Source organism: Bison bison, unplaced genomic scaffold (assembly GCF_000754665.1).
Source record: "Bison bison bison isolate TAMUID 2011002044 unplaced genomic scaffold, Bison_UMD1.0 scf7180017864371, whole genome shotgun sequence".
In the NCBI taxonomy this organism is placed as follows: domain Eukaryota; kingdom Metazoa; phylum Chordata; class Mammalia; order Artiodactyla; family Bovidae; genus Bison; species Bison bison.
Window position 1 is genome coordinate 2,556,709 of NW_011494943.1, and position 8,688 is coordinate 2,565,396.

Below are 8,688 nucleotides of genomic sequence, written 5' to 3' on the forward strand. Positions count from 1 at the left end.
ATACAATGGAATGCTACTCAGCCATTGGGCTTCCTTGGTGGCTCAGATGGTAAAGAATCCACCTGCCAATGCAGAAGACCTGGGTTTGATCCCTGGACCAGGAAGACCTCGGTTTGATCCCTGGATCCCCTGGAGAAGGAAATGGCAACCCACTCCAGTGTTCTTGCCTGGAGAATCCCTTGGTCAGAGGAGCCTGGCGGGTTCCAGTCCCTGGGGTCAGAGTCGGACGCGACTGAGCACTAAGGTCACGCGTGCAAAGCTGAATGTTACCTTTCGTATCTCTGTATGAACCGTGTATAAGCCCACTTACTGAGTACCTTCGGAGTGCTTCGCACTGTTCTAAATGCTTTACAAATGTTAACACGTTTGTCACAGCTGTGAAAATCCTATGTGAAAAAAAGCCTCAGTCTTTCCCCCCGTCACAGGGAGACATCTCACACTTCAGTCTGTTTTCTGTGTATTTTTATTCCTCACACAAAACGCTGTGCTTCTGACACTTCTGCTCACCACATGTGTTCAGGTTCCCCCCACATCGTGCGGGTCTCTGCGGCCCCAGCTGGGGGTCCTACCGTCTAACTGGGTTCTAACACAGTCTACCTGGAGACAGCTTCAGACCCCACAGACCCCACAGATGGTCCCACAAGACTGCCTCCCCTCCCCCCACTTAGGACGCAGACCCAGGTTGTCACCTGCGCTTCTGTCCCATGGTGGAGATGGAAGGTCCCCTCAGCCCTCCTTTGTCCTTGTTTAGTCGCTTAGTTGCATCTGACCATTTGCAACTCCATAGACTGTAGGCTGCCAGGCTCCTCTGTCCGTGGGATTTTCCAGGCAAGAATACTGGAGTGGGTTGCCATTTCCTCCTCCAGGGGATCTTCCTGACCCAGGGATGGAACCTACATCTCTGACAGGTGAGTTCCTTACCACTGAGTCACCAGGGAAAGCCCTACCCCTCCTTGGGTTCAATTAATTTGCTACAGCGGCCCACAGAACTCAGGGAAACGCTTGCTTACTTTCGGCCAACAGAACTCAGGGAAACACTTGCTTACTTTTACAGTTGATGAAAGGATATGATGGAAGGTGCAGATGGACAGTCGGATGAAGACACTCAGGACCAGTTCCGGGAGGGTCTTGAGTGCAGGAGCTCCTGTCTCCCCGAGGAGGTGGGGTGCTTCACCCTCCTGATGTGGACGTGTTCTTGCAAACCTGGGAGATCTTAGAATTCCTGCACTTTTGAAATTTTTATGGAGACTTCTTCACACGGACGTGATGGATCATTGACTCCATCTTCATCTCTTTTCTGGTCTCAAGAGGATGGGACTGGGGTGGGGATGACTATTTCAATCTTCTAATCATGGCTTGGTCTTTCTGATGACTGGTCCTCACCCTGGAGCCATCCTGAAATCCACCCACAGTCATCTCGGTAGAATAAGAAACGTTCTTCTTACCCTCAGGAGCTCAGCGTCAGGAAGAGAAGTCAGACACCAATATTAGAACAAGGGATGTTCTTATCGCTTAGGAAACTGCAAAAGTTTCAGGAGCTCTGTGCCAGGAACTAGGGGCAGAGACCAAGCCACACATGTATTTTCTAGTATCTCACACTATGGGATAGAAAATATTTATTATTTCCTCATTTCTTAATGTTAAAAATCATTTGAGCCTTATACCAACTCCATTATATGGATGTCAAGTGTTATTATGCCCATTTTCTAGGTATTTTCTATGGGCTGCATTTTTTATTTAATGTAAATGTTCATTGGAGGGTAATTGCTTTGCAGGGTTATGTTGGCTTCTGCCACACAACCTCGTGAGTGAGCCACAAGTGTAAATACGTCCCCTCCCTTGTGAACCTGCCCCCAGCCCCTGACCCCAGGCCCCAGGGCAGGAGTGAAAATGAAGGGGTGGAGAGGGGGCTTGTGGACACAGCAGGGGAAGTGGGGGGACGGATTGCGAGAGCAGCTCTGACACACACACGTTCATCATGTGTCAGACGGAGAGCTAGTGCGAAGTTCCCGTGTAATACAGGGCACTCGCCAAGGTGCTCTGTTTGCCTTTTTATTTTACATTGAAGCGTAGCTGATGAACAGTGTTGTGTTAATTTTAGGTGTGCAGCACAGTGATTCAGTTATTCATATACATGTATCTATTCTTTATCAAGTTCTTTCCCCAATTAGGTTGTTACAGAACATTGAGCAGAGTTCCTTGTACTATACAGTGTGTGGACTTTACCTATTCTTACCTCATGTAATTTTTTCATCAGTTATATGTACTAGTAACTCTATGATTATCCCCATTTTAAAGATGGGAAACCTGAACGTCAACAATGTCAAGGGTTTTGTCCAAGTTCGCACACCTAGTGAAGCTGTGCTGAGACACGTGGCCCAGCCACTGCCCAGACTGCCTTCTGTCCCCAGGCTGTGGGCTCAGAAGTTCCAGCCACATTGAGCTCATAGGAGCTGGGTCTGACTTGCTTCCTTTGTGACACCCAGGGAAAGAAGTTCCAGAGCCAGTTCATTGATCCAGAGTGGCCTTAAAGCTGGCTGTCTGGGCCTCTGGCTCACTATTTCTGCAGCAGTTCCTTAAAGAAGTGAGATCGACCCCAAAATCCTGTTCGGCAGCAGTTGTCTCATCCTCAGTGGATCCAGGTGCCCTCTCAGAAAGGCCTTCGCAGTACCTAATGCTAACACTACTCGATAACGAGCTCGTCTCAAAAGTTTACTGTAATTCACTAGGAGCCACGTTCTCCCACAGGCCAGGGAAACCAAGGATAAAGAAAACTTACTTTCGGACTTCCCTGATGGCTCAGTGGATAGGAATCTGCATGCTGATGCAGGGGACACAGGTTCGATCCCTGGCCTGGTATGATCCCACATACTGTGGAGCAGCTAAGCCCACGCACCAGAATTACCGAAGCTTGCGGGCCCTAGAGCCCAGGCTCTGCTGCAAGAGAAGCCGCGCACCGCAGCTGGAGAGCAGCCCCACTGTCTGCAGCAGGAGAAGACCCCCAACAGGACTAGCACAGCCAAAAATAAATGCATTCAAGAAAAGAAAGTTTAACTTTCTTCTTTCTCCCTAGCCGTTCTACCTGAGTATTTTCCTGCTCTCCCTTCCCAAGTTCCAGTATTGAATTTTCTTCTTGTGGGATTGGTTATTGAGGGGAACATCCCACATTTCCTTTCCATTTTTTCCAGTTGCCCAAGTAGATCTGTGATATAAACTCAGAAATAGTTGTTGGAACATGATCCTGGCTTCCTGAAATGCTCTTGCTTGTGCCCAAGGGCCAGAGTTGGAGTCTCTTATAAGTCAGGTGGTTAAGAAATAATTTAGCTGGTGCCCTTGATATAAGAAGAAGGCATGGATTAGGCAGCCAAGATTTTGAGTAGAAGGATGATGTAGAAGGTGAGGACTGATATGAAAAAAGGCAAATTAGCAAGTACAAGTGTAAAATTCATTGGTCCATTCCAGTTAGCTTTGTTAAGATAATTGAATGTGATAATCATGTACAAATATGAGAGGTCTTTTTTAAAACATGTAATCAAAAGTGTGCTCTTTAAAATCTATTGAAATATAGAATTTCTAATGCTGTCTAAACAATGGTCTCTAACAATTTTGGCCGAGCACCCAGGTTTGAGTATGGGGCCTACTTCAGAAAGCAGGATGCTGTTAGCTGTTTGCCATCTCAGGAGAGTGCTGTGCTGTGCTTAGTCGCTCAGTCATGTCTGACTCTTCACGACCCCATGGACTGTAGCCCTCCAGGCTCCTCTGTCCATGGGATTCTCCAGGCCTGAATACTGGAGTGGGTTGCCATCCCCTCCTTCAGGGGATCTTTCCAACCCAGGGATCAAACCCAGATCTCCTGCATTGCAGGTGGATTCTTTACCGTCTGAGTCACCAGGGAACCCTAGTTCATCAAAAATAAAATGTAAACAATGAAAGAAAAATATAAACAATAAAAGAAAAAAAATCCCACCCCTTTAAATTTGGCAGTTATTTAAAATAAGATAAAAAACAGTGAGGAAGACTCTGTGATATAATCTTTTATAAGTATTATATTTTTAGAAGCCTTTTCTGTAAAAATAAGCACGTTGGATGACATCTGGTAGCACTTTGTACATTTTGACTCCAATGTCTTTGCTGTGAATCTATTTTAGGTGTCATGCTGTCTTTGTAAATTTACTCTGGGATCTTTCATTCCACTCAAAGCATCTTCTTTTTCAGTGTTTCCTTATGTAATATTTTCACAAACTGTTTTTTAAATTTGAGTAGTCATTTATTGTTGAGAATATACTTTCTGAGTTACATCTCATTTATTGGTCCAAAAAGTATATTTCGTTATTGAAGTATAATATGTCGAGTACATGCTTAGTTCAGATCTGTTAGTACTGTTTTTTTCGTTCCTATAGTAAATCTAACAGTAATCACATATTTCTTCTGAATTTCTTCTAATCTTCAGCAAAGTTTCTCTCTGTGTAGCAAAATAATTTTCTGATGAAAATGCTTCCCATGTGTCATTTTTAACTTGTTTTACTCTGTTAGAAACAGTACTTATATTCCTATAAAATATGACTGTTTTATTATTTGCTGCTGCTGCTGCTAAGTCACTTCAGTCGTGTCTGACTCTGTGCGACCCCATAGACGGAGGCCAACCAGGCTCCCCCGTCCCTGGGATTCTCCAGGCGAGAACATTGGAGTGGGGTGCCATTTCCTTCTCCAATGCATGAAAGTGAAAAGTGAAAGTGAAATCACTCAGCCGTGTCTGACTCTTAGCGACCCCATGAACTGGAGCCCACCATGCTCTGCCATCCACGGGATTTTCCAGGCGAGAGTACTGGAGTGGGGTGCATTGCCTTCTCCATTATTATTTGCCATTAAGTGAAAAAGGGCTTCCCAGGTGGTGCTAGTGGTCAAGAACCCACCTGTCAATGAAGGAGACACGAGATACGGGTTTGATCCCTGGGTTGGGAAGATCCCCTAGAAGAGGGCATGGCAACCCACTCTGGTATTTTTGCCTGGAGAATCCCATGGACAGAGGAGCCTGGTGGGCTACAGTCCATAAGGTTGCACAGAGTCAGACACGACTGAAATGACTTAATGCCATGCAATTAAGTGAAAAGGCCCAAATGGGGCCTCTGAACATTTATCATCAAGTTTGATGAGATTTTTGTAGGGTTTGGATTGTGTGTTGTGTGACTTTACCAACACAAAACACTGCAGGTTTACCTTCTTGTTCCACATGCTTGGTGTTTCTTTCCATATGTATATTCTCTGTGATGTAATTACACTTAATCATGTGATTATTATATAATCTCATGGTGGCTCAGTGGCGAAGAATCTGCCTGCCAATGCAGAAGACATGGGTTTGATCCTTGGTTCAGGAAGAGATGCCTGGAGAAGGAAATGGCAACCCACTCCGGTATTCTTGCCTGGGAAAACCCATGGACGGAGGAGCCTGGCGGGCTGCAGTCCATGGAGTCGCAAGAGAGTCAGACATGACTTAGCAACTGAATGACAACAGCAAGTGTAATTATTATAATATGCATGTGCTATTAGTGATGTCACGTGGCTCAAACCTAGAGATTTGTTTTTTCTTATTGTTATTGTTTTTTATTCTTGTTTTTATTTCATGGTACTTAATGAGAGTGTCTTGATAATTTCCTGTGATCAAATCTGATTAGATCATCAGTGCTTTTGCTCTTATTAGAAGGATATTGATAGGAGCTTTTTTTTTTTTTTTTAAGCATTAACTGCAGGCTTTACTCATTTAATTTGCCCAACACACCCGCTACTGTGGGGATGACAGTTTCTCATTATAATGTACGTGACAGGAAGATACTGATCCACAGTATGAGGAAGTAACTTCCCCAAACTCACCGACTTAGTCTGGGGTAGTGTCGAGAGTCTGGCTTCAGAAGTCAGTAAAACTGGCTTGAAACTCAGCATTCAAAACACTAAGGTCATGGCATCCAGTCCCATCTCTTCAAGGCAAATAAAAGGAGAAAAAAGTGCAAGCACTGACAGAGGTTCTTTTCTTGGTCTCCAAAATCACTGCAGATTTTGACTGCAGCCATGAAATTAAAAGACGCTTGCCCCTTGAAGGAAAGCTATGACAAACCTAGGCAGCATATTAAAACGTGGAGACATCTCTTTGCTGACTAAAGTCCATATAGTCAAAGCTATGGTTTTTTCCCAGCAGTCACCTTCAGTTGTGAGAGTTGGATCATAAAGAAGGTTGAGTGCTGAAAAACTGATGCTTTCAATTTGTGGTGTTAGAGAAGACTGCAGAGTCCCTTGGGCTGCAAGGAGATCAAGCCGGTCAATCCTAAAGGGAACCGATCCTGAATATTCATTGGAAGGACTGATGCTGAAGCTGAAGGTCCAGTACTTTGGCCACCCAGTGCCAAGAGCTGATTCACTGGAAAAGACCCTGATGCTGGGAAAGACTGAGGGCAGGAGGAGAAGGGGACAGTAGAGGATGAGGTGGTTGGATGGCATCACTGACTCAATGGACATGCTATGCTATGCTAAGTCACTTCAGTTGTGTCCGACTCTGCGACCCCATAGACAGCAGCCCACCAGGGATCTGAGCAAACTCTGGGAGATGGTGAAGGACAGGAAAGCCCGGCATCCTGCAGTCCATGGGGTCACGAAGAGTCAGACACGACTTAGGGACGGAACAGCAACTCTGTCGCGTCTGTGCCATTGGCCCCTGCTCTGTTCTTGTGTTTCCAAACCATACCTGCTTTGTACGAACTGTAGAAGCCCTTTGTCCATTTTGTGAAAATTAGTTAAAACTAGCTCACGGAATGGGTAATTCCGGTGAACTGGGTGCATGTGAGCAGCGATAGGATACCGTGAGATGGAAGCACAAGAAGACAAGGCTGGCTGTCTCCTCCTCCACCGCTGGGAGAGCCTCCTCTTTCTCTGGGACTCCTCAGTCTCCTCGCTGGGCTCAGCACTTCCTGACACAAGGGCATCAGGATAGTCCCAACACCCCTCTGTACTCTGCTGTGGAAACTTGTTTCCTTCTTATTCTTAGATTGAAAATAAATCTACATACAGGCTTGAATAATTTCTTTCCTTACTATGAATTCTCTTGGACACCTTCTAGAGTAGAAGTAGCTCACTGGGGAGACCCCTGAAGTGCTGCGAGATGAAAATTTAAGTGAGATTAGAGAACAGCTGATCACGTAACTCTGGGCTGAATTTTTAGGGGAAGAGTCAACCTTTTGAAACACGAAAGAGGTCAGCGAGGATTAACACCTTAAAATCTCCTCTGCATCTCCATAGAAACAGCAGATTCAGGCAAACAGTTCAGCTCTCCAAGAGTCCTGAAGGATAAAATGTCTCTAAATGTCAAAAACTATTATCAGGCTTAACTGGAGTTGGCCTCCAAGCCTCTGCCTGTGGTTATACAGCACTCATCTTATTGGTGAGTGGCGGCTAACACTCGAACCTGTGAGGGCCCCAGCGTGTCCTGCCTGCTGGAAATGCTGGAAATGCCGCGTTCGCTGGTGACGGGAGGCTTGTGCGTGGAATAACGTGCAGCCAAATTGTTTATTAAAAAAGTTCACGGTTAACCTCTACGTTTTTCCACTGGTAAACCTTTCCTGCTTTTTGGATATGGAAATAGCTGATAATTTTATTGACCTGAACATTTACTCTCATCTTATATTAAACAGCTGAGAGATTTAAGGGGTGTTTGGAGAATTACAGTGTCTCAGCATAATGAATGTCTTATGTTACTGGGTCTGAGCCAGTATACCCACTACCTTATAATTTTTTTCCCCCTGATTGCTTTCCTTGAGGCTCTTTGTGTGCTGCTAACAACAACTGGATTTCACTGCTTGCTCCAGTGGGATGTTTCAGAAATTCCTGGAGGCCATTCTGGCTTACTCTTTCAAGTAAATCTCCCCTTTCATGATTTATAACTGTCTGTAGAGCTTCTGGTCTTACTGATGACCCACCGATGTGTCCTTACCAGGGAATCAGGTGCTAACGACCAGCTAGAGACTAGTTGGAGAGACACTCAGTGGTGTTTGGACACTCTTCTCAGGGCAGCCCTTGGTAAGTCCGGTTGACTTTTCCATTCCATTCCATCCCAACTTTGATTGCTAATTAACTCCATTTGGAACTGTGAAGCCTTTTTTTCTTTTTCCCTCTCACTCTTGATCATCCCCAGTGTAAGCAGCCCATGGAACTCAGCTCTGTGAGGATTTATTTTTGTTTAGTTTTCATTATTTTTTTCACAGACAAGTAGTAACGCTCCTGGGCTATGTACTGGTGTCGGCAGAGTCACAGAAAAGTGATAGGGGTCCAGAGCCGCCCTTTTGAGAAAGTCGAAAGTCACAGAGTCATGAGATTGATTTTCATGATTTTACACAAAACTTCAGCTTTGATCCTCTCCAAGAATAGCTCATAAATCTTGGGGCAAGTGAGTGACATGCAGCATTTGAAAGAGTGTTGGGTTTAGGCACACACTTTGTGGGTCGTGTATGATATTTAAAGTCCATGCATTCCTAATGTTGTCAGTGAAGAGCCTCGGCATTTTTCCCACGAGTATTTTATTTTATTTTAATTTTTTTAATTTTATTTTATTTTTAAACTTTACATAATTGTATTAGTTTTGCCAAATATCAAAATGAATCCGCCACAGGTATACATGTGTTCCCCATCCTAAACCCTCCTCCCTCC